The 27,609-nt window shown below is 34.3% G+C and overlaps 1 protein-coding gene across 2 annotated transcripts in view; it reads right to left on the bottom strand.

Annotated features, from left to right (window-relative positions):
- Positions 1-27,609, bottom strand: part of Hs3st-A (Heparan sulfate 3-O sulfotransferase-A) — a 291,348-nt gene that overhangs the window by 137,241 nt on the left and 126,498 nt on the right. For both annotated transcript variants that reach the window (XM_075311929.1, XM_075311930.1), the window contains exon 4: positions 25,294-25,319. The gene's annotated coding sequence lies outside the window, so the exon portion shown is untranslated. The remainder of the gene's footprint in view (positions 1-25,293; positions 25,320-27,609) is intronic.

Below are 27,609 nucleotides of genomic sequence, written 5' to 3'. Positions count from 1 at the left end.
ATAGTCTATGATACCAAGCTTCGAATAGAAAAATAAAATTTTGCTATTTATGACTACAACTATTTTTTAAAAATATTTGAAATGTAATCTTTTTTTTTTTTTTGTCGAAACTGGGGTTTAATTACATAGATGATGAACGAACGAGTGGCCCGATTTTATCCAAGTTAAATATTGTTTGTAGGTTTTGGTGCTGGTTATTGAACTAGAACCAAAAACAAAAATAGATCTGAGCAAATTAAAGTTTTGCATTTTTTGTTTGCTTTGGGATTTTCCTACCCAAAAAGTATTCTTCACAAAGGACGCTAAAGACACAATTCTTTTGAGTTAAATATAGTGTTTAATATTGGTTGAAAAAAAAATTCTGCCATATTTGTTAAGAAATACTTGAAACATTATATTTGTTTTTGAAAATTTTGTGAAAATTTTATTTTTATAGAAAATTTTGTCAATATTTTATTTCAATGAAAAATTTTTTTTAAATTTTATTTCTATAGAAAATGTTCTCAAAATTTTATTTCTATAGAATTTTGTCTCAATTGTCTCAAAAAATTTTGTTTTTATAGAAATTCTTGTCAAAATTTAATTTTTTTTTTTCAAAATTTTATTTCAATACAAAATTTTCTCAAAATTTTAGTTCTATAGAAAATGTTCTCAAAATTTTATTTCCATAAAAAATTTGGTTAATATTTTATTTCTAAAGAAAATTTTGTCAAAATTTTATTTCTAGAGGTAATTTGTGAAGTACATATTAGTTGAAGAGGAATATTTTGCAAAATATACGAAAGCATCAAGAATTCAACCAATCTACCAAACGGTAAAAAATCTACAAATTTTGATAGAATTCTACCAACTGTGGCAACCGTGACTATACATCGTTGGAAAGATTTTGCAGAGCAAAATTGCGAAAGTGCTAAATTTGTCAGCAAACTAATTTGTTTAACAAAACGAGTTAAAATTCTAGGTAGGTAGTTCATTCTTCATACAAAACAATTTACTTATTTTCCGGTGTGGCCGCATTATTGATAAAATGTCGTAATTTTTAGAAATTCTGTATTATTTTGAGGCATACACAAATTTAGAAAATGTTAATGCTTTACTAGAGTGCTTAATTTTTCACCTCTTTTATTTCATTTAACTAATGTAAGCAAAATATTAATAAGGTGAAGGAAACTTCCTCAAACCATAATAATTCCATGAAATAAAATAGAATTAAATTGGCTTTAGTGCCATATAGGGTTCACGTTTCGTTTTTTTCAAAATTTTTGTTTTTTTTTTGTGACAATCTTCTAATATATAAAAATAACTCGGGTTTTCCTTCCTGACGCCTTAACTCCAGAACGCACGAACCGATTTCCACAGTTCTGCATTCGATGGAAAGGTTTCGGAAAGGTCAGGGGTGATATCTAGACAAACACCCATTACTTTATTTTTCGATATTTGGTCGCGAATATCGGATTGTTCAAAGTACAATAAAAAAAAAAAACAAAAAATCTCTTATTTACTTGAGATTTACAGAGAATACGCCGTGAGGTTATGATTTTATTATGGGGTACCCTATTTTTTAATATTTAGAAGGGAAGGGGGACCTCTCCTTGCCCGACTTTTTGAAAATTGGTACAAAATTATCCGATTTTCTTGAAATTTTCAGGGAAGGTTGAAGGCGGCGTCTTTCCGTTTGTAACACATCGAAATATTGCTCTAAGACCCCATAAAGTATATATATATATATATATATATATATATATATATATATATATATATATATATATATATATATATATATATATATATATTCTGGGTCGTGGTGAAATTCTAAGTCGATCTGAGGATGTCCGTCCGTCCGTCCTTCCGTCTGTTGAAATCACGCTAACTTCCGAACGAAACAAGCTATCGACTTCATACTTGGCACAAGTAGTTGCTATTGATATAGGTCGGATGGTATTGCAAATGGGCCATATCGGTCCACTTTTACGTATAGCCCCCATATAAACGGCCCCCAGATTGGGCTTGCGGAGCCTATAAGAGCAGCATATTTCATCCGATCTGGCTGAAATTTGGTACGTGGTGTTAGTATATGGTATCTAACAACCATGCTAAAATTGGTCCATATCGGTCCATATTTATATATAGCCCCCATATAAACCGATCCCCGGAGCCTCTTCGAGGAGCAAATTTCATCCGATCCGGCTGAAATTTGGTACATGGTATTAATATTTAAAACAAAAAAAGTTAAAATTGCCCATTAAAAATATGAAAAAGCATGTTATACAAAATTGAATGAAAAGAACTTCCTGGGCAGTTAAAATAAAGAACATCATTGGGAGTGCATCCTCTGGAAGTGCTTTTAAAGTTGTGCCTTCGGAAGAACTTCCAAATTTTTTTGCTGGGATATTCACAAACTGCTCTATTTGGAATGCGTTCTTAGAGGAGGTAACCAACTTCGGAGCGGAGCACCTTCTTGGCCCTTCTCAGTACAACTTTTTTGTACATCGGTTAGCTCTTGGATTTTCGTAGAACTTGGAACTTTAGGCAAGTTAATTTTTCAATGTGTTGCATGGGGTCTCGCGATATCTACTCAGCTCACAACTAAATTTTCTACTACTGTGGCGGGTATGTCGATCAAATCTGCCTGGTTTTTGAAATGATAGCAACCTGAAATTGGTTGCATTATATATCAACCACATTGTAGACCATATTGGGATATATACCCATTTCCGTTATAAATAATTTCACAATATTTGGTAGAAAAAATGTCTGGGGCAAGCATAGTAAAGTGTAAATTCCCAGCAAAAAAAGCATAGCCAAAAAAGTAATGAAAATGTTCTTTTTGGATCCGGAAGTTGTGTAAAATTGACGCAGAAGCGATGAATTTAACATGGGATTGTCATAGGACGGAAGTCCTCCAGTTCAACAGCCGTTGCAGTGAATTTGCATCACTTCTTTAAGTGTGATCCGAATTCAATGTTTTGGATGTAAATTAAAAAATTCTGTGATATTTTGTCAAATAAATAATTTTTATTATTTTTTATAATTTTTAATGGATTCTAATGCTTGTCGAAAATGTTTGACCTCAAATATTTTCAAAAAAATCACAATTGTTTTCAGATTGGATTTAGCATCTGTTTCGATAAAATTTAAATGATTTGTACCATTTTATGAATTCAAAAAAAAAAAAAAGTAAAAATTACCCATTAAAAATATGAAAAAACCAAGTTATAAAAAATTTAATTAAAATAACTTCCTGGGTAGTTGAAATACAGAAAATCATTGGGAGTGAATCTCCTGGAAATGCTTTTAAAGCTGTGCCTTTGGAAGAACTACCAAATTTGTTCGCTGGGTTTGCGTGGGGACCCCGAAACAAAACAAAATACTTCGTTCATTGGTCAAGTCTGGGGTATCTTCGAATTATATTAATATAAACCGGGTTTATTTTACTGAAAAGGCATTGAGAAATCCCCACAAAGATCCCTATATTTATATATAGCCCCCATATAAACCGATCCCCGGAGCCTCTTCGAGGAGCAAATTTCATCCGATCCGGCTGAAATTTGGTACATGGTATTAGTATATGGTCTCTAAGAACCATGCAAAAATTGGTCCATATCGGTCCATAATTATATATATAGCGCCATATAAACCGACCCCAATATTTGACCTCCGGAGCCTCTTCGAGGAGCAAAATTCATCCGATCCGGTTGAAATTTGCAACGTGGTGTTAGTATGTGGCCTCTAATAACCACGCCAAAATTGGTCCATATAGGTCTATAGTTATATATTGCCGATCCCCAATCACACAAAAATTGGTCCATATCGGTTCATAATCATGGTTGCCACTCGAGCCAAAAATAATCTACCAACATTTTATTTCTATAGAAAATTAAGTCAAAATTTTATTTTTATGGTAAATTTTGTCAAAATTTTATTCCTATAGAAAATTTTGTCAAATTTTATTTCTATAGAAAACTTTGGCAAAATTTTATTTCTATAGAAAATGTTGTCAAAATTTTAATTCTATAGAGAATGTAGCAAAATTGAAAATTTTGTCAAAATTTTATTTCAATTGAAAATTTTGTCAAAATGTTATTTCTATAGAAAATTTTGTTAAAATTTTATTTCTATAGAAAACTTTGTCCAAATTTTACTTCTATAGAAAATTTTGACAAAATCTTATTTTGCCAAAATTTTATTTCTATAGAAACTTTTATCAAAATTTTATTTCTCTAGAAAATTTTGTCAAACTTAAGTATATACGTATTTAATCGGCCTTTTTTAGTTTAATATATACCACATATGGACTACCTTGCAATTTAGAATACGGTGTTAGGAAGTTTTAATAGACCTTGCCATCGGCAAGTGATACCGCTACCCAAGTAATTCGATTGTGGATGACAGTCTTCGGTAGAAGTTTCTACGCAATCCATGGTGGAGGGTACATAAGCTTCGGTCTTGCCGTATATACTTGTTTTGAAAATAGAAAGTAGAGGATTATCGATATATGGGAACTAAATTTACATGAAGTTGAAGGCAACGTAGAGGGTGCCTCATTTTCCGGTATATGTTTGGGAAAGGCATGTTCTACGTGTCCAACACTTTAACAAATATTAATGTGGTCAATTATTAAGTACTTTTACTTTTTCCGATTTATTGGACGGTATATTGAGGAGAAGTATATCTCCCCTTGACAAACCACGCTTGAAATTCATAGGAAATGTAGAAGATTGTCCAACGATTTGAATACAGAACAATTAAAAAAACAAAAAATTGGTTGAAAGGGAACACCCCCTACCCGAATTTTTTTAAGCCGGTCCGTTTTACATCTGCATTACCGCCCTAGTTCTGTATATAAACGGAAAAGCAAGTAGTCCGATTTTTTTTTTGAAATGTTCGGGACCGTGTGTGGAAGCCATGGTGTGATTAATCAGTACTTCAATTTTTGTGTCAGACTTCCCCTGACCATACTTTTTAAAAGTGTTCATATCTTTTTGAATTTGTTTTCAGATCGAAGGATATGTAAGTTCGGCCAGGCCGAAGCATATGTACCCTCCATCATGGATTGCGTAGAAACTTCTACTGAAGACTGTCATCCACAATCGAATTACTTGGGTTGCGGTAACACTTGTCGATGGCAAGGTATCTTAAAACTTCCTAATACCGTAATATATACCACATAGTCCATACGTGGTATATATTAAACTAAAAAGGCCGGTTAAATACGTATATAATTAAGTTTAAAGTTTCTATAGAAATAAAATTTTGACAAAATAAAATTTTGACAACATTTTCTATGAAGTAAAATTTGAAAAAAAATTTTTATAGAAATAACATTTGGATAAAATTTTCTATAGGAATAAAATTCTGACAAAATTTTCTATAGAAATAAAATTTTGACAAAATTTTCTATAGAAATAAAATTTTGACAAAATTTTCTATAGAAATAACATTTTGACAATGTTTTCTATAAAAAAAAATTTTGGTAGATTATTTTTGGCTCGAGTGGTAACCATGATTAGGACCAATTTTTGTGTGATTGGGGATCGCCTATATATAACTATAGACGAAAATCTTGGGATCGATTTATATGGGGGCTATATATAATTATGGACCGATATGGACCAATTTTGGCATGGTTGTTAGAGACAATATACTAATACCACGGACCAAATTTCAATCGGATCGGATGACTTTTGCACCTCTAAGAGGCTCCGGAAGTCAAATCTGGGGATCGGTTTATATGGGGGCTATATATAATTATGGGCCGATGTGGACCAATTTTTGGATGGTCATTAGAGACCATATACTAACATCATGTACCAAATTTCAGCCAGATCGGATAAAATTTGGTTCTCTTACAGACTCCGCAAGCCAAATCGGGGGATCGGTTTATATGGGGGCTATATGTAATTATGGACCGATATGGACCAATTTTTGCACGGTCATTAGAGAGCATATACCAACACCATGTACCAAATTTCAGCCGGATCGGATGAAATTTGCTTCTCTTAGAGGCTCCGCAAGCCAAATCGGGGGATCGGTTTATATGGGGGCTATATATAATTATGGACCGATGTGGACCAATTTTTGCGTTGTTGTTAGAGACCATATACCAACACTATGTACCAGATTTCAGCCGGATCGGATGAAATATGGTTCTGTTAGAGGCTCCACAAGCCAATTCTGAGGGTCCCTTTATATGGGGGCTATACGTAAAAGTGGACCGATGTGGCCCATTTTCAATACCGTCATACCTACATCAATAACAACTACTTGTGCCAAGTTTCAAGTCCATAGCTTGTTTCGTTCGGAAGTTAGCGTGATTTCAACAGACGGACGGACGGACGGACACGCTTAGATCGACTCAGAATTTCACCACGACCCAGAATATATATATATATATATATATATATATATAAATATATATATATATATATATATATATATATATATATATATATATATATATATATATATATATATATATATATATATATATATATATATATATATATATATATATATATATATATATATATATATATATATATATATATATATATATATATATATATATATATATATATATATATATATATATATATATATATATACTTTATGGGGTCTTAGAGCAATATTTCGATGTGTTACAAACGGAATGACAAAGTTAATATACCCCCATCCTATGGTGGAGGGTATACAAATAATTATACTGAACCGTTTTAGAACAATAGTCCCTGAAAAAGCCCCACAAAGACTCCAAGTCCTCAACTCAAAAATATCGTCCCCATCCACGAAAAAATATTCCCTATTTGTGGGAAAATCTCCCATAATGAAAACACTGCATACTGGGGCTATTCCGTAGAGGGATCCAATATGGCTATATCGAGAGAGAATAATAACTAATTCTACCAGGTTTTAAGCCGATTGCTCAGAATTTCATCAAAAATTTCAATGCGTTACTAGAGGAATGACAAAGTTATTATACCTCCTCATAAAAGGAGTTTTTAGCCAATGAAAGCTGGTAAGCTTCAGGATGTTTTAGATATACCTCCTGTATATACCTGCTTCCTACTTTAATCCACCTTATTTCAAAATAAATTAGAAAAAGTTTTCTCCTAATATCAATAATCTTCAGTTTGAATTTTGATGAGGCAAAACTCCCCACACCACATTCCATATTTTATGATTTAATCCACATTTATTAAATTTACTTAAAAAAAACCCTCCTGCAAGTGCTTTGCAATATTTAAGAGATTTGGTGCCTGTGATTAGAGGATGGAGTTGGAAACCTCACATAAATGCTGGAGGTTAAAGTGGGCAAGTAATTTTGTTAATATTTTCGCTTTTCTTACATTTGCTCCCATTCCATTCCACTCTTAAAAGGACACGGACTCTACGACACCACCTTCATCTATTGCCAAAGGCGATTCAGGGATTCTCATTCAAGAAAATTATATTCGAAAATAACCAAAGGACTAATATTAAATGAACGACTAAAAGACGAGACAATGTAAATGTTCAACGAAATTTATTCGTGTATTGCACGTACAACAGTACGCCATAAATGCGTTTTGTTTATCTTACCCTTAAGGGGGTGAAATGAAAAGAATCTTAGAAACAAAGTAAATAAAATGAAATGGGAAGAGAGAAAGAGAGCACGAGCAGTCATCATCTTCGCATTCCTATAAACGACGTATAGACAAACTGAGTAACCTCTTCTGACTTCATGATGGCTATAAACTGGAAGAAAAAAAAACCAACTGATGAAATTAAGTTGGAGTTGTGGGTGTTTGGTGGGGAGAGTATGGTTGGTGTCGATGGTTGTCTATTACTTTTCTTTGACTGAATCCACACTAAGGTTTTCTTGTTTCACATTGAAGTTCATTGAAGATGTGATGGGAATAAAGGATGACAACAACGACAACAGCAACAACAGCAACAAAAAACTGTTGCAATTTAAAAGCATCTCGTAAAATCTATTGAAGGGTTGTCTGAAATTGATATCAAAACGACAATCTGTAAAATGTCAAGAGTTTGATTTAAGACATTATTGTAGCAGACTTTTTAGATTGGCTAAATTGACTTGAGTGACTTCTCAGCTCAAGATATACCAGTGGACAAAACCAAAGAACCACTGCCAATTAAGAGAATTTGGGATTTAATGTGTGAGAATGTCTTTTTTATTTACAACTTTTAATTATTTAAAAGCATCCGAAAATATAAACGTCTGAATTTATATAAAAAGAAAGTTATTCATTATTGAGATCAAGTATAATAAGATTTAGTCAGTGGATTTGAACAATAAATTCCGACAGGTCCTTATTTGCCGGCTAAGTACCTAACATATCAGATCACCAGTCGGAACTATTGCTACTAAAAGGTGATACGGTCAAAATTTGGTCAAGGGAAAAAGCGTGTAAATCGGTGAAATCGTTTATTTAAAAAATCAAATTAAATTTCTTTTTCAAGTTCAATTAGTATAAAATTCAGAAAAAATATTCACTTAGGCTTTCGCTTTTCCAAATCCGAATTGCCGGGCCTCACGCTTGACACCTGCCATCAGATTTTGTACAGCCACCTTGTCCATCTTCTTCGCCGCAGAAAGCCAGTTTGCCTTGAACTGCTGATCGTCCTTATCAGTTTTTTTTAGTCTTCTTTAGGTTCCGCTTGACAATAGCCCAGTATTTCTCAATTGGGCGGAGCTCTGGCGTGTTGAGGGTTCTTGTCCTTCGGAACCACCTGCACGTTGTTGGCGGCGTACCAAAGATGCCAAATCCGGCCAAAACAGTACGGAACAACCGTGTTTCTTCAGGAAAGGCAGCAGACATTTATTCAAACACTCCTTCACGTAAATTTCTTGGTTGACAGTCCCGGAAGCTATGAAATTGCTGCTTTTCAAGCCACAGGTACAGATGGCTTGCCAAACCAGATATTTCTTTGCGAATTTTGACAGTTTTATGTGCTTGAAAATATCTGCTACCTTTCCCCTTCCTTTTGCCGTATAAAACTCCTGTCCCGGAAGCTGCTTGTAGTCGGCTTTGACGTAGGTTTCGTCGTCCATTACCACGCAGTCAAACTTCGTCAGCATCGTCGTGTACAGCCTCCGGGATCGCGCTTTGGCCGTCGTATTTTGTTTATCATCGCGATTTGGAGTCACTACCTTCTTGTAAGTCGATAGTCCGGCTCGTTTTTTGGCTCGATGCACGGTTATAGACGATACACCCAGCTTATTTGTGGCATCTCGGAGAGAGAGGTAAGGGTTTCGCTTGAAACTACCGGCAACTCTCTTTGTCGTCTCAGCGGCTTCCGGTTTTCGATTTCCCCCCGATCCAGACTTCCTGGCTGTAGACAAACGTTCCCCAAACACTTTAATTACATTTGTAACGGTTGATTTGGCAACTTTTAGCGATTTTTCCAGCTTTGCGTGCGAGTAGCTCGGATTTTCGCGATGCGCGAACAAAATTTTGATACGTTGCTCTTCTTGCTTGGACGGCATTTTGACAACTGAAGAGTGAATTCCAAAATCAAAATAGGAGCAACATTCTACACACACACACACACCTTCCAAATGAGGGGTGTTCAGGTTTTTTAAATGCAAAATTGAAAGAAATACGTCAAGTTTATACTGACCAAATTTTTACCGTATCACCCTTTACGGGGCTTCTGTTAGAGGCTCCGCAAGCCAAATCGGGGGGATCGGTTTTTATGGGGGCTATGCCTAATTATGGACCGATGTGTACCAATTTTTGCATGGTTGTTAAATACCATATACTAACACCATGTACCAAATTTCAGCCGGATCGGATGAAATTTGCTGCTCTTAGAGGCTCCGCAAGCCAAATCGGGGGGATCGGTTTATATGGGGGCTATACCTAATTATGGACCGATGTGTACCAATTTTTGTATGGTTGTTAAATACCATATACTAACACCATGTACCAAATTTCAGCTGGATCGGATGAAATTTGCTTCTCTTAGAGCAATCGCAAGCCAAATTTGGGGGTCCGTTTATAAGGGGGCTATACGTAAATTTTCTATAGAAATAAAATTTTGTTAAAATTTTCTATAGAAATAAAAATTTGACCAAATATTCTATAGAAATAACATTTTGACAAAAATTTCTATAGAAATAAAATTTTGCAAAATAAAATTTGTTTGTTTGGTAGCGTTTTGGTAAAATTTTCTCTAAATTTTGGTATATTATTTTGCCCTTTAGTGGCAACCGTGGCACTAGTACCTTTAGCTGTCGATTGCGGTGTATTTTAAAGCTTTCACACATAAATCCACAATTTGGAGCATTTCTTTTAACCAAACGACACGACTTCTTTTCGAGCGATTCATGTAGTTGAATGTATACTGGTTCCACTAATGTCTAAGATTGTCTCAAACTAACATTAGGTCACATGATGATCTTGCAATATCAGTTGGCGTACAGCATCAATGGTTTTCGGAACAACAACTGATTTTCGAAGACCTTTACGAAATTCGCCTTGGTTTGAACTATGACCTCTCTTGAAATTTTTTATGACTGTCTTTAGTATAATTTTGTACGCAATCCTTAGGATTCGGCCTGGCCCAGCTTACGGCTATTTATACTTTTTATATGCAAAATTCGAATTTTGATCGTCTTGAAGTCACACCTTCACTCAGAGAAGGAATATGATCATCTCCTAAAGAAAAATTTTATTTTTGTGTACCTGATTTCGACAACTATCCAATATTTAGCGAGAAGACAATTTTTTGCCTTAAAAGTTTTCCTCATCCAAAAATAACATTTTGCTCTGGGAGGTTATCATACTCCTTCTCTGGGTATATATACCAATAATTTTCAAATTTTGTCGGATCATATCATGATATATCTTTTTATATCCTCCACCATATTAACATTGACATTCCGTTTGTAACACATCGAAATATTGCTGTAAGACCATAAAGTATATATATATTCTGGGTCGAGGTGAAATTCTGAGTCGATCTAAGCACGTCCGTCCGTCCATCTGTTGAAATCACGCTAACTTCCGAACGAAACAAGCTATCGACTTGAAACTTGGCACAAGTAGTTGCTATTGCTGTAGGTCGGATGGTATTGCAAATGGGCCATATCGGTTCACTTTCACTTGGCTTGCGGAGCCTCTAAGAGAATCATATTTCATCCGATCCAACTGAAATTTAGTACATGGTGTTGATATATGGTCTCTAACAACCATGCAAAAATTGGTCCACATCAGTACATAATTATATATAGCCCCCATATAAACCGATCCCCAGATTTGGTTTGCGGAGCCTCTTAGAGGAGCAAAATTCATCCGATCCAGTTGAAATTTGGTACGTAATGTCAGTATATAGTCCTTAACAATCAAGCAAAAATTGGTCCATATAGGTCCATAATTATATATGGCCCCCATATAAATCGATCCCCAGATTTGGCTTGCGGAACCTCTAAGAGAAACAAATTTCATCTGATCCGTTTGAAATTTGGTACGTGGTGTTAGTATATGATCTCTAACAACCATGCAAAAATTGGTACACATCGGTACATAATTATATATAGCCCCCATATAAACCGATCCCCAGATTTGGCTTGCGAAGCCTCTAAGAGAAGAAAATTTCATGCGATCCGGCTGAAATTTGGTACATGATGTTGGTATATGGTCACTAACAACCATGCAAAAATTGGTCCATATCGGTCCATAATTATATATAGCCCCCATATAAACCGATCCCCCGATTTGGCTTGCGAAGCCTCTAAGAGAAGAAAATTTCATCCGATTCGGTTGAAATTTGGTACGTGATGTTAGTACATGATATTTAACAACCATGCCAAAAGTGATCCATATCAGTCCATAATCATATATAGCACCCATATAAACCGATCCCGTGCAAAAGTCCATATTGATTCGTAATTATTTGTAGACTTACCTATACATACCTTTTTTGTCTAATATATAACACGTATGGGCTAACTCACAATTTACAAGACGATGTTAAGAAGTTTTAAGATACCACAACCCAATTAATTTGATTGTGGATGACAGTCTTTCGTTTAAGTTTCTACACAATCCATGGTGGAGGGTACATAAGATTCGGCCTGGCCGAACTTACGGCCGTTTATACTTGTTTATTATTCAACAGAGGGAGCCACCGTAGTGCAATGGTTAGCATGCCCGCCTTGCATACACAAGGTCGTGGGATCGATTCCTGCTACGACCGAACACCAAAAAGTTTTTCAGCGGTGGATTATCCCACCTCAGTAATGCTGGTGACATTTCTGAGGGTTTCAAAGCTTCTCTAAGTGGTTTCACTGCAATGTGGAACGCCGTTCGGACTCGGCTATAAAAAGGAGGTCCCTTATCATTGAGCTTAACATGGAATCGGGCAGCACTCGGTGATAAGAGAGAAGTTCACCAATGTGGTATCACAATGGGCTGAATAGTCTAAGTGGGCCTGATACATCGGGCTGCCACATAACCTAACCTAACCTATTCAACATAGTTCCCCTCAAGAGCGATACAACGATTATAACGACCTTCCAATTTTTTGATACCATTTTGGTAGTACTCCTTCGGTTTTGCCTCCTTCGGTTAGGCCTAAGTTTCGGCGATCACTTCTTCATTGCAGCCAAATTTTTTCCCTGCGAGCATACTTTTGAGGTCTGAGAACAAGAACAAGTCGGTGGGTGCCAGATCTGGCGAAGCAATTCGAAGGCCAATTCATGAATTTTTGCCATCGTTCTCAATGACTTGTGGCACGGAGCGTTGTCTTGGTGGAACGACACTTTTGTCTTCTTCATATGGGGACGTTTTGCTGCGATTTCGACCTTCAAACGCTCCAATAATGCCTTTTTTGAGTCTTTCCACGCTTCGGAGACGGTTCACCGATCGCTGTCCACTCAGCGGACTGTCAATTGGACTCAGAAATGTAGTGATGGACCCATGTTTCATCCATTGTCACATATTGATGGAAAAACTCGGGTGTATTACGAGTTAACAGCTGCAAACACCACTCAGAATCATCAACACCTTGTTGTTTTTGGTCAAATGTGAGCTCGCGCGGCACCCATTTTGCACAGAGCTTCCGCATATCCAAATATTGATGAATGATATGACCAACACGTTCCTTTGATATCTTTACGGCCTCTGCTCTCTCGATCAACTTCATTTTACGGTCATTCAAAATCATTTTGTGGATTTTTTTGATATTTTCGTCGGTAACCACCTCTTTCGAGCGTCCACTGCGTTCACCGTCCTCCGTGCTCATTTCACCACGCTTGAATTTTGTATACCAATCAATTATTGTTGATTTTCCTGGAGCTGAGTCTGAAAACTCATTATCAAGTCAAGTTTTTGCTTCCGCCGTATTTTTCCCCTTCAGAAAACAGTATTTGATCAAAACACGAAATTCCTTTTTTTTCCATTTTTTTTCACAATAACAAAAGTTGCTTCACAAAAGACGCTCTATCTCACAAACTAATTGACTTACAGACGTCAAATTTTGACACGAATCATTTTAAGGTTGGTACTATATAAAAATAATATGCATTTGATACTAGCGACGCCATCTATGTGTCAGACCGGGGCCAACCTCTTAACCGATCCCCAGATTTGACCTCCGGATCCTCTTGAAGGAGCCAAATTCATCCGATCCGGTTGTATTGCCGATAACAACCATGCCAAAAATTGGTCCGTATCGATCTATATTATATATAGCTCACAAATAAACCGATCCCCAATCACAGAAAAATCACGTTTGCCACTCGAGCCAAAAATAATCTACCCAATTTTATTGCCAAAAAAAAATTTTTTTCAAAATTTTATTTCCATAGAAAATTTTGTCAAAATTTTATATTTCTATAGAAAATTTTGTCAAAATGTTACTTGTGTAGAAAATTTTGTCAACATTTTATGCCTTTAGGAAATTTTTTCAAAATATAATTTCTATACAAAATTTTTTAAAAAATTTATTTCTATAGATAATTTTGTCAAAATTTTATTTCAGTAGAAATTTTTCTGACAAAATTTTATTTCTTTAGGAAATTTATGAAACATTTCATAGTTGGAGAGGAATATTTTGCAAAATCTTCCAAAACAACAGGAATTCTACCAATCCAACAAACAGTTAAAAATCTGCCATATTTCATAATTTTATATATCCCCCATATAAAGCAACCCCCATATTTCAATTCTGGCTCTATAATTACCGCACAAAAGTTCGTAGCGGTTCGTAATTATTTCTTCCCTATATATACCGGTCAAGAACAGAATATATACGTATTTAATCGACTTTTCTTTTGTCCACTATATATATCCCGCATGGACTAACTTACAATTTAGAAGATGATGAAGAAAGAAAGAAAGAAAGAAAGAAAGAAAGACAGAAAGAAAGAAAGAAAGAAAGAAAGAAAGAAAGAAAGAAAGAAAGAAAGAAAGAAAGAAAGAAAGAAAGAAAGAAAGAAAGAAAGAAAGAAAGAAAGAAAGAAAGAAAGAAAGAAAGAAAGAAAGAAAGAAAGAAAGAAAGAAAGAAAGAAAGAAAGAAAGAAAGAAAGATAAGAAATTTTAAGATGCCTTGCCATCGGCCGCAACCCAAGTATTTTAATTTTGGATGACCGTGGAGGGCCTTGTCGAACTTACGGCCGTATATATGTTACTTGTTCCTCCTTTTGTCAAACTTTGCATACACTGAAAAAAAAGCATACTCGGTTCCAAAGATTTTGTCTTTACTTTAAAAAATTTTGTATTGATTCCGAGCCAAAGAAGCGGAGAATACAAGTAAGGATACTTTTAAGACACAATTCTCTTTTAAATTTAGGTTTTGTGTACTTGCTTCTAGGAATCAAATTTTAATTTTTCGCTTTCTCAGCTTTTTTTCTTCATATGCTATCAAAGTCCTTTAAAAACGAGTTAACGGCAACTTTATTTTCCAAATTAGGACTCGACTTCCAGTAGAAATTATGCTATGTTTGAAGTAAAAAACTTCTTTAAAATAAAGTTTTGAAAAACATGTCCTATATTTAAACGATTTTTTGCTTTGTAGTCAAGATGCAAAAAGACAACAAATTTAAAGACAATTTCATTAAATTTAAAGAATTTTTCTGAATTATTTAAGTCAAGTTGACCTTAGCCTATAAATTTTTTCTTTCACGTTAAGATACCCATTTTTAAGTCAAATCACTTAATTATAAGGACAATACGACTTCATTGAAAAGTTTACCGACTTTTGGACAAGGAAAATAACTTTATTTTAGAGAAATGCGTCTTCTATGCTAAGCAAAATTTGTATTCGTATTTTAAAGACATGAAATCTTTGACCTCACGACAATATTTTTTTCAGTGTACTCTTTTCTTTTCTTTAAGCACATTAATCTGTAATCTAAATGCATAAAACGTTTTACCTATAAAGGAAATTATATTTTTGTTTTATCTCTCTATACATATACGTTTCTCAATATGAGATGTGGTTTTTCTCTCAATATAATTAAAATTTGTTGTCCTCCCACAAGTATACAATAACAATCCAATAAATGGCAAACAATTCAAAATTAATGGAGATAATAAAATTGTAACAACATTTTACTTGATTTGAAAAATATGGAAATTTCTAAGAATGATTTTCCAGATTATTTCATTCAAGTCACGATTTTAATCTTCATCCCCGCAATATTCATTTCCTCTCCTATGTCCCCCTCTCAAAAAACAAAAAACCATTGATGGTAAATATTTTCATTTCAACAATACGAACGCAGAACAATACGAACTTTTTTTCTATTATTTGCCACAATGTCCAAAGAGACTGAGGACAAAGATACTCTGGGGAAATTAACATTTACCACAACCAAATAACCAACCAACTTCAAATGTAACAAAATTCTAAGGTAACCTGCAGTAACAATAGAGTGACATTGGCATCACAAACAAATAATAAATAGCAAAAAAAAATAGACAATGACGACAACAACAGCATACCAATATTTCATTTTATTGTATTTTCAACATAGGAACAATGAAAAACTTTGCATGTTGCCAAGTAATTTGTAAACAAAATCAGTTTTTTGGTTTTTTGGTTTTTCTCTATCGAAGGATATCATTCTAATGGTTGACTTTTGCTGGTATACGAAATGGGACTTGTCCATACAAGATCTATAGAAAAATTGAGGAGAGTATAACAAATAAGAATCATAGCCAATTTTAAATCACTGGTTTTGTAGATTAGGTTAAGGGAATTGCGCTCATTCTTAAGTATTTTTCTCATGTCATCAAAATCAAGACATTTATAAGGCTAAACTTTAGCGAAAATTTTATTTCCTTCTACCACAACATAAATTTTAATTAATTGTTTACACGAATCCCTATGGTCTGGTTTTTCTGCATCCAATCCAATCCTTGAAATGTTTTGCAATCTTAAATTGCACTCATGTGGCAAATATGTCTATTCGCAAACAACTGCAACTCCAAACTGCAACACATGACATGACTTTGTTTTTACAACCATTTTGTTGTTTGTCTTTTTGTTTTTTTTTCTCTTCCTGGGGTTTCTTTTGATTGCTTAACATGGAATCGATATAACATGCTTCAGGTCATAGGATGGCATTTAAGAATTTAATGGAGAGACAAGAAAAAATTGCCAGCTATCGTGAAAATAACTTCAATTTGTTACATTTCCACTTAAAATGAACACCAAAATGAATTGCCAGGATATTCAGAAATACTAGAAGCAAGCAAGCAAACAGGCAGGCATCCCGTAAGTCGTTCCTTCTATCCATACATAAATCCAAACATCCAAACATCCATCCATCCATTCATCTAGAATGAAGTATAGCCATCATATGTTTAAACATAAACATTGCCACTACAATAACAAAGTAGTACATGGGAAATAAAAAAGTAATGTATTAATAAAAAAGGATTTCACAAGAGGCTTATCAAAGGCCTCGAAGATAGAGCACAATTACAACCCAGTAAAAACAAGTAAGGAAAGTCGAAAGTCGGGCGGGGCCGACTATATTTTACCCTGCACCACTTTTTAGATCTAAATTTTCGATACCATACCACATCCGTCAATTTTTTTACATTTTAATATCTCTCGATCTGGACAGAATTTGATAGACTTCTACAAATTCTATAGACTCAAAATTTAAGTCGCCTAATGCACTAGGGTGAAACGCAATGTTAGTAACAAAAATATGGGAAAGATTTAAATCTGAAGCAATTTTAAGGAAACTTCACAAAAGTTTATTTGTGATTTATCGCTATATATATGTATTTGAAGTTAAGGAAAATTAAGTCAGTTTTACAACTTTTCGACTAAGCAGAGGCGATTTTACAAGGAAAATGTTGGTATTTTGACCATTTTTGTCGAAATCAGAAAAACATATATATGGGAGCTATATCTAAATCTGAACCGATTCCAACCAGATTTGGCACGCACAGCAACAATGATAATTATACTCCCTGTGCAGAATTTAAACTAAATCGGAGTAAAAAATTGGCCTCTGTGGTCATATGAGTGTAAATCGGGCGAAAGCTATATATGGGAGATATATCTAAATCTGAACCGATTTCAATCAAATTTGGCACACTTGACTATACTGCTAATTGTACTCCAAGTGCAAAATTTCAACCAAATTGGGCCAAAACTCTGGCTTCTATGACCATATTAGTCCATATCGGGCGAAAGATATATATGGAAGCTATATCTAAATCTGAACCGAGTTCAATCAAATTTGGCACACATATCTATACTACGAATTGTACTTCGTGTGCAAAATTTGAACCAAATTGAACAAAAACTGTGGCTTCTAGGACCATAATGGTCCATATCGGGCGAAACATAAATATGGAAGCTATATCTAAATCTGAACCGATTTCAATCAAATTTGGCACACATGACTATACTACGAATTGTACTTCGTGTGCAAAATTTCAATCAAATTGACGCAAAACTCTGGCTTCTGAGGCCATATAAGTCCATATCAGGCAAAATATATATGTGGAAGCTATATCTAAATCTGAACCGATTTCAATCAAATTTAGCACACATGATTATACTACGAATTGTACTTCGTGTCTAAAATTTGAACCAAATTGAAAAAAAAACTCTGGCTTCTAGGACCATAATAGTCCATATCGGGCGAAAGATATATATGGGAGCTATATCTAAATCTGAACCGATTTCAATCAAATTTGGCACACATGACTATACTACTAATTGTACTCCTTGTGCAAAATTTCAACCAAATTGGGCCAAAACTCTGGCTTCTGGGGCCATATAAGTCCATATCAGGCGAAAGATATATATATGCGAGCTATATCTAAATCTGAACCGGTTTCAATCAAATTTGGCACACATGACTATACTACTAATTGTACTCCTTGTGAAAAATTTCAACCAAATTGGGCCAGAACTCTGGCTTCTGGGGCCATAAAGAGCATATCGGGCGAAAGATATATATATGCGAGCTATGTCTAAATCTGAACCGATTTCTTCCAAAATCAATAGGGTTCTATTCTGACCCAAAAAAGGAACACGTGCCAAATTTGAAGGCGATTGGACTTATATTGCGACCTAGACTTTGATCACAAAAATGTGTTCACAGCAGGGATGGAAAATGCAGTACTATAGTACTTTTTTCAATACTTTTTTACCCTGGTCAGTACCGTAGTACCCCCGCGAATGCGTTAGTACCTTTTGTGTAGACATTTTTGAGCCGATATCAGATATATGGTACAATAGTTTTGACAGAATATTTTAATATTTTGAGAAAGTCTTTAACAAAATTATTTGCTAATAGCCTTTAACAAATTTGGCAAAACAGACAAGTTCATGCGGGAAGAAAATCTCGATATTGTAAAAGCCATAGTCACAAATACGATTTGCTTGAATTTCAATAGTGTTTTAGTCGAAAAAAGCACGTGATTCTATATTACGCTTCCACACGAACCCTATCTAGATAAGAAGTTATCGATCGCGTTCTAAAATAATAATAATATAAAATAAAATTAATGTCGAAACTTGGGACAAAAGTAATCTACCAAAATTTGGAGAAAAATTTGACAAAAATTTTTATTTTGCAAAACTAAAGAAAATATTGTCGAAATTTTATTTCTATAGGAAATTTTTTCAAAATTTTATTTCTATAGGAAATTTTGTCAAAATTGTATTTCTATAGGAAATTTTTGCTGCAAGTAGAGGATGCTGATGAGGAATGTGGTAATTCCGAAACGTGCGTCCATCCAACCATCTTGCAGTCTATAGGGCTTTGCCCAAATAAATTTGACAAACATTCTTTTCCTCCGTTGGTTATGCTACTCTTGTAGTTTAGTCAACACAATGGTTTTAAAGCTGAGATCAACACAACAAATATAGGAAATTTTGTCAAAATTTTATTTCTATAGAACATTTTGTCAAAATTTTATTTCTATAGAAAATTTTGTCAAAATTTTATTTCTATAGAAAATTTTGTCAAAATTTTATTTCTATAGAAAAGTTTGTCAAAAATTTATTTTTATTTACCCAGAGAAAATTTATGTAGTACCATAAAGTAGAGCTGTGGCAGCCGCGATTACAATACTACGGTAGTCTTTGTAAGCGAATATAAGACTAACAAAAGAAAATATTTAAAATTTAGGAGTTGGCAAACAAAATTTTATTTTCTCAATTCAATTTAAGGGAGCTCTCAACGATAATCTTCCAATGGAATTTTTGTTAAAATTTAGTGAAAAGTACTTTTTCGCTCAAAAAAGTACCTTTTTTGTACTTTCTTAAAAATTGTATTTTCCATCCCTGGTTCACAGACAGACGGACGGACGGACAGACGGACATGGTTATATCGACTCAGGGAACCATCCTGAGCATTATTGCCAAAAAACCACCATATGTCTACCTCGTCTCCTTCTGGGTGTTACAAACGTATGCACTAACTTATAATACCCTGTTCCAGTGTGGCGCAGGGTATAAAAATGGAGATTGTTCCACAACCATTTCTTGTTACGAACATCCCGGGATTTCCCATCAATTTTTTCCACTTCCGATGAAGTTTTTGGACCAGTCTTAGTAAATGCGTTATTTGGCGGTTTAAAGTCAAAATTTAAATTTTGGACAATTAGATGTCGCAGACAATAATCAACGAAAAAGTAAAAATATAATGAAAATAAATTTCAAAATGTCACCCCCGCGGTGAATTGAACCTGTGCCTGTCAACTTTTTCACTTCCATTCCCGTAAACAAACAATTTCCAAAATAAAATATTTCGAGTTTGAACATTGCAGTAATGAAAATTCCACATTTAGAAGTCAATGATAGTTTGGTCAATTAACATTAATTTTTTGGAAGCATTTATTTATTTACAAAATTAGACAAAAAATATAAGAATAATATTAGAATAGTAGCATTGGCTACAGAGGCCATCAGCTAAATTTTTGCAAGCATTTTTTCGTTATTTCTACCATTTGGTGATAATTTGAAAGGGTGTTCGTTTGTGATGCAAGACAAATAGTTGTAGCAACCAGGGCTGTGGAGTCGAGTCAATTTTGCTCGACTCCGGCTACGACTCCGACTCCAGCATTTCTTATTAGCCTTGACTCCGACTCCGGAGTCGACTCCAGGTGGTGTACCTAAATCTCATTTTAACAGTACTTCAATTGTCCTACAATATTTATACCCTGCGCCGCACTGTGGAACAGGGTATTATAAGTTAGTGCATATGTTTGCAACACCCAGAAGGAGACGAGATAGACACATGGTGTCTTAGGCAAAAATGCTCCGGGTGGTCTCCTGAGTCGATATAGCCATGTCCCTCTGTCCGTCTGTCCGTGAACACAGTTTTGTAATCAAAGTCTAGGTCGCAGTTTTAGTCCAATCGACTTCAAATTTGGCACAAGTATGTGTTTTGGCTCAGAATAGAACCCTATTGATTATGGAAGAAATCGGTTCAGATTTAGATATAGCTCCCATATATATTTCGCCCGATATGGACTTATATCACCCCAGAAGCCAGAGGTTAACCCTAATTTGCTTAAAATTTTGCACTAGGAGTACAATTAGTAGCATGGTCAAGTGTGCCAAATTTTATTGAAATCGGTTCAGATTTAGATATAGCTCCCATATATATCTTTCGCCCGATATGGACTAATACGGTCCCAGAAGCCAGAATTTTACCCCAATTTGGTTGAAATTTTGCACTAGGAGTACAATTAGTAGTGTAGTCAAGTGTGCCAAATTTTATTGAAATCGGTTCAGATTTAGATATAGCTCCCATATAAATCGTTCGCTCGATTTACACCCATATGAACACAGAGGCCAATTTTTAACTCCGATTTTGTTGAAATTTTGCACAGGGTGTAGAATTAGCATTGTAGCAATGCGTGCCAAATTTGGTTGAAATCGGTTCAGATTTCGATATAGCTCCCATATATATCGTTCGCCCGATTTACACTCATATGACCACAGAGGCCAATTTTTAACTCCGATTTGGTTGAAATTTTGCACAGGGAGTAGAATTAGCACTGTAGCAATGCGTGCCAAATTTGGTTGACATCGGTTCAGATTTAGATATAGCTCCCATATATATCTTTCGACCGATATGAACTTATATGGCCCCAAAAGCCAAAGTTTTGGCCCAATTTGGTTGAAATTTTGCAGTATAAGTTCAATTAGTAATATAGTCATGTGTGCCAAATTTGATTAAAATCGGTTCAGATTTAGATATAGCTCCCATATATATGTTTTTCTGATTTCGACAAAAATGGTCAAAATACCAACATTTTCCTTGTAAAATCGCCACTGCGTAGTCGAAAAGTTGTAAAAATGAATCCAATTTTCCTAAACTTCTAATACATATATATCGAGCGATAAATCATAAATAAACTTTTGCGAAGTTTCCTTAAAATTGCTTCAGATTTAAATGTTTCCCATATTTATACCCTGCGCCACACTGTTGAACCGGGTATTATAAGTTAGTGCATATGTTTGTAACATCCAGAAGGAGACGAGGTAGACATATGGTGTCTTTGGCAATAATGCTCAGGGTGGTTCCCTGAGTCGATATCACCATGTCCGTCTGTCCGTCCGTCCGTCCGTCTGTCCGTCCGTCTGTCTGTGAACACATTTTTGTGATCAAAGTCTAGGTCGCAATATAAGTCCAATCGCCTTCAAATTTGGCACGTGTTCCTTTTTCGGGTCAGAATAGAACGCTATTGATTTTGGAAGAAATCGGTTCAGATTTAGATATAGCTCATATATATATCTTTCGCCCGATATGGACTATTATGGTCCTAGAAGTTTTGGTTCAATTTGGTTCAAATTTTGCACACGAAGTACAATTCATAGTATAGTCATGTGTGTCAAATTTGATTGAAATCGGTTCAGATTTAGATATAGCTCCCATATATATCTTTCGCCCGATATGGACTAATATGTTCCTAGAAGCCAGAGTTTTGGCCCAATTTGGTTGAAATTTTGCACTAGGAGCACAATTAGTAGTGTAGTTAATTGTACGCAATTTGATTGAAATCGGTTCAGATTTTGATATAGCTCCCATATATATCTTTCGCCCGATATGGGCTAATATGGTCCTAGAAGCCAGAGTTTTGGCCCAATTTGGTTGACATTTTGCACTAGCAGTACAATTAGCAGTATAGTCAAGTGTGCCAAATTTGATTGAAATCGGTTCAGATTTAGATATAGCTCCCACATATAGCTTTCGCCCGGTTTACACTCATATGACCACAGAGGCCAATTTTTTACTCCGATTTAGTTGAAATTTTGCACAGGGAGTATAATTAGCATTGTACACACAAAAAATTTTTTTTTTGATTCAATCACGAAATTAATTGATCCAATTAATTTTTTAATTGAAATGTCTTCAATCACGAAAATGATAGTATCAATCACAGTTTTAATTGGGCATAGAAAAAAATCTTGATTAAAAAATTAATTGATTTCATTACCAAATTTCAATTAATTTTTTAATTGATTCAATTAAAAATTTAATTGATGTTGATTGCAAAACTCAATTAATTTATTAATTAAAAAAAAAGGTAACTATTTTCAATTACCTTTTGAATTGGCTTAGAATTTTTATTTGGATTAACAATTGATTGTTTGAAAAAAAATTTTAATTAAAAATTTAAAAAAATGTTAATCACTTTTTTAACTGACTTAGTCTTCCGAATATGATTAAAAGTTTATTGTATCAATTAACTTTTTAATTAAAAATTTTAAAATTTTCAATCATTGACTTAATTAACTTAATGTTTCTATCTTGATTATAAAGTTAATTGTACCAATTAATTTATTAATTGAAAAAAAATTCAACTTCAATTAACTTTTTAATTGGAAATATTTTGGTGATATTTTTTTCTGTGTAGCTGTGCGTGCCAAATTTGGTAAGAATCGGTTTAGATTTAGATAGTGCTCCCATATATATGTTTTTCTGATTTCGACAAAAATGGCCAAAATACCAACATTTTCCTTGTAAAATCGCCTCTGCTTAGTTGAAAAGTTGTAAAACTGACTGTAATTTTCCTTAACTTCAAATACATATATATATCGAGCGATAAATCATAGATAAACTTTTGTGAAGTTTCCTTAAAATTGCTTCAGATTTAAATTTTTCCCATATTTTTTTTACTAACATTGCGTTTCACCCTAGTGCATTAGCCGACTTAAATTTTGAGTCTATAGAATTTGTAGAAGTCTATCAAATTCTGTCCAGATCGAGAGATATTAAAATGTATGTATTTGGGATAAACCTTTTATATATAGCACCCAACACAATTGACGGATGTGGTATAGTATCGAAAATTTAGATCTACAAAGTGCAGGGTATAATATAGTCGGCCCCGCCCGACTTTAGACTTTCCTTACTTGCTTTTTATGATTAAATGTAGAAACATACTGATCTTTGTGTACGCAGAGAAGGAATTTGATCACCTCGTAGAACAAAATGTTATTTTGAATGATGAAAATTGAAAATATTTGCTGCAAAAATGTTGTTTTCTTGCCAAATATAAATTGGCAATAAATACGGTTATCACAATCTGTATTCTGCACAGAAAACTAAATATCACCAAAATATCTCCAATTAAAAAGTGGATTGAAGTTGAGACATTTTTCAATTAATAAATTAACCCTCTAATGCCCAAGTCAACAAAAGTGGGCAAAATAAAAAGAAAACTTATTTGAAACTATTCAAGAGGCTTTGCAGCATATGGTGAATTTTACCGTATACATTTTTTTGCTTAGTTCTCTTGCGTTTGTGTCGTTAACATTGAAAATTTAATCAGCTGGCAAAAAAATTACGGCATTAGAGGGTTAATTGATATAATTAACTTTTTAATCAAGATGGAAACATTTTCAAGTTAATTAAGTTAATAATTAAAAATATTAAAATTTTTAATTAAAAAAGTAATTGATACAATTAGCTTTTGAATCGAACTCGAAAGACTTAAGAAAGTGGTGAAAAATGTTTAATTAAAAATTTATTTCGAACAATTAATAACAATGAGCAAAGCCTTATTTTCCAAAAATAAGAATCCGTGATAAGGCCTAAAACTTCAACATATTCCCAAATTTTACTTCAGGCCTTATATCGATTTGAAGCATATGGAGCGACACACAGACATACCCACCCACCACCATGTAACCAAGGCATAACTCTAAATTCCGTTACTGACTGAATGCTGTCGAATATCGAGTAACATTGATATGCTTCAATGGATAGGAAAAAAAGGAAATACTCTTACTGGTATGAAAAACAAATAGGAAAAAAAAAAGAATTATAACAATGACTTTTGAGTATGTGTGAAATTTTACCATACACGGATCTAAGGATTTATGAACTTTTAGATTCACACACACACACACCACCATATATTAACGTATATGGATTTTGTATGCGGTGTTGGTGTTAGGACAGCTTTTCATTGTTAGAAACCACATTGACGCCAATTGTAAACGCCCCACACTTGAGTCACAAACATGCCACAGGGCAATATGGATCAACCCGAAAACTATTAACAAACAAAGAGCCAATGCAACAAACAATGATTTAAACAACGAAACGAATGGCAAATATCGTATACAAAAGAATTTAATGTTATTGTATATATACTTTTTTTTCATTTACGTTCACTTCATGTTTTTCAAAGTGGTAGAGATTTGAAAATCGGACAAATATACCACAAAAATTGTATTCACATTTTGGTGTGGCAAACAATATGCCTTAAAGCCAGAGAGGAAACATTTAAAATTTTACGATTTTCGTTTATAAAGTTCTTAGAATTATAGTTTCATTTATTTACTCACCTTAAGTTCAGGACGAATATGTGGAGCTAAAATGAAAACAAAAGACGGGTTAAAATATTTTATTAAAAATTTTAATGTATTTTGAAATATTAATTTTGTAAAAAATCTTGAGAGAAAACTTGGATTAAAGACGATCAATTTGGGAAATTTTAGAAACATTGTATTATTTTATTAGTTATAATAATTACATAAATATTTAATTTTAATATGTTAGCTGTAAAATAAATTTTTAAAAATATTTAAATAAAACGTATAAAAAACGCATAAAAACTGGTGCAAATTCAGTTCTATAAAAAACAAGTAAGGAAAGTTTAAAGTCGGGCGGGGCCGACTATATTATACCCTGCACCACTTTGTAGGTCTAAATTTTCGATACCATATCACATGTTGGGTGCTATATATAAAGATTTGTCCCAAATACATACATTTAAATATCACTCGATTTGGACAGAATTTGATAGACTTTTACAAAATCTATAGACTCAAAATTTAAGTTGGCTAATGCACTAGGGTGGAACACAATTTTAGTAAAAAAAAACAAGTACATACGGCCGCAAGTTCGGCCAGGCCGAATCTTATGTACCCACCACCATGGATTGCGTAGAAACTTCTACGAAAGACTGTGATTTAGTCCATACATGGTATATATTAGACAAAAAAGTTATGTATAGGTAAGTCTACAAATAATTACGAATCGATATGGACTTTTGCACGGTACTTAGAGAGCCAGAATTGAAATATGAGGGTCGCTTATATGGGGGCTATAAACAATTATGAACTTGATATGGACAAATTTTTGTGTGATTGGGGATCGATTTATCTGAGGGCTATATATAACTATAGACGATCATATACTAACACAATGTACCAAATTTCAACTGACTCGGATGAAATTTACTCCTCCAAGGGGCTCCAAAACCAAATCTCGGGATCGGTTTATATGGAGGGCTATATATGATTATGGACTGATATGGACCCCTTTTTGGCATGGTTGTTAAATATCATATACTACCACCACGTACCAAATTTCAACCAGATCGGATGAATTTTGCTTCTCCAAAAGGCACTGGAGGTAAAATCTGGGGATCGGTTTATATGGGGGCTATATATAATTATGGACTGATATGAACCAATTCCTGCATGGTTGTTGGATACCATATACTAACATCACGTACCAAATTTCAACCGAATGGCAAGAATATTGCTCTTCCAAGGGGCTCTGGAGGTCAAATCTGGGGATCGGTTTATATGGGGCCTATATATAATTATGGACCGATATCGACCAATTTTTGCATGGGAGTTTGTGGCCATATATTAACACCACATACCAAATTTCAACTGAATCAGATGCATTTTGGTCTTCCAAGAGGTTCCGGAGGTCAAATCTGGTGATCGGTTTATATGGGGGCTATATATAATTATGAACCGATGTGGACCAATTTTTGCATGGTTGTTATAGACCATATATTAACATCACGTACAAAACTTCAGTCGGATCGGATGAAATTTGCTTTTCTTAGCGGCCTCGCAAGCCAAATCGGGGGATCGGTTTATATGGGGGCTATATATAATTATGCACCGATGTGGACCAATTTGTGCATGGTTGTTAAAGACCATATACTGACACCATGTACCAAATTTCAGCCGGATCGGATGAAATTTGCTTCTCTTAGGGGCCTCGCAAGCCAAATCGGGGGATCGGTTTATATGGGGGCTATATATAATTATGGACCGATGTGGACCAATTTTTGCATGGTTGTTAGAGACCATATACTAACACCATGTACCAAATTTCAGCCGGATCGGATGAAATTTGCTACTCTTAGAGGCCTCGCAAGCCAAATTTTGGGGTCCGTTTATATGTGGGCTATACGTAAAAGTGAACCGATATGGTCCATTTGCAATACCATCCGACCTACATCACTAACAACTACTTGTGCCAAGTTTCAAGTCGATAGCTTGTTTCGTTCGGAAGTTAGCGTGATTTCAACAGACGGACGGACGGACATGCTCAGATCGACTCAGAATTTCACCACGACCCAGAATATATATACTTTATGGGGTCTTAGAGCAATATTTCGATGTGTTACAAACGGAATGACAAAGTTAATATACCCCCCATCCTATGGTGGTGGGTATAATATGGAAAACATTTAAATCTGAAGTATTTTTAAGGAAACTTCGCAAAAGTTTATTTATCATTTATCGCTCGATATATATGTATTAAAAGTTTAGGAAAATTAGAGTCATTTTTACAGTTTTTCGACTAAGCAGTGGCGATTTTACAAGGAAAATGTTGGTATTTTGACCATTTTT

The sequence above is a fragment of the Haematobia irritans genome, chromosome 5 (genome assembly GCF_050003625.1).
Source record: "Haematobia irritans isolate KBUSLIRL chromosome 5, ASM5000362v1, whole genome shotgun sequence".
Classification (NCBI taxonomy): Eukaryota; Metazoa; Arthropoda; class Insecta; order Diptera; family Muscidae; genus Haematobia; species Haematobia irritans.
This window is presented reverse-complemented; position numbering and strand designations above follow the sequence as displayed.